This window comes from Limulus polyphemus, unplaced genomic scaffold (assembly GCF_000517525.1).
Source record: "Limulus polyphemus unplaced genomic scaffold, Limulus_polyphemus-2.1.2 Scaffold1668, whole genome shotgun sequence".
Classification (NCBI taxonomy): domain Eukaryota; kingdom Metazoa; phylum Arthropoda; class Merostomata; order Xiphosura; family Limulidae; genus Limulus; species Limulus polyphemus.
In genome coordinates, this window is record NW_013667278.1 from 193,049 (window position 1) to 193,508 (window position 460).

Sequence of the window (460 nt, forward strand, 5' to 3'; positions counted from 1 at the left end):
AGCCTTGAGGATTCAGGTATAATCGTTCTTAATTTTGAATTACAGGGAAGGCAACTAGCCAGTAGCACCGCCTCGACGATGGTTTTCCAGCTTTTTGAACAAAATAACGGCATTAACTGTAACTTTTATAATGCGCCCACACCTGAAAGTATAGAGCATGTTCAAATCCTGGAGTCTTTGCTTTATAGCCTGCTACGCTAACCCTACGTTACGCCTAGTCCATTTTTACAACAAGGACTCTGCTCTTATACTTGCCTTGTGAGACAGAAAATATGGTGCATCACTCAAATACTTGTACACATTTAAATAATTTGTTGTAATGCTTTTGTATGTGCTCGTTATAAAAAAGTGCAAAAAACGGATAAGCCTACAGATAAAAAATAATTAAGTGAAACGTTATAGGAAACACGATTTCGTCACATTATCATTAAGCACGTTAATGTTTAGTATGTAGGAATGG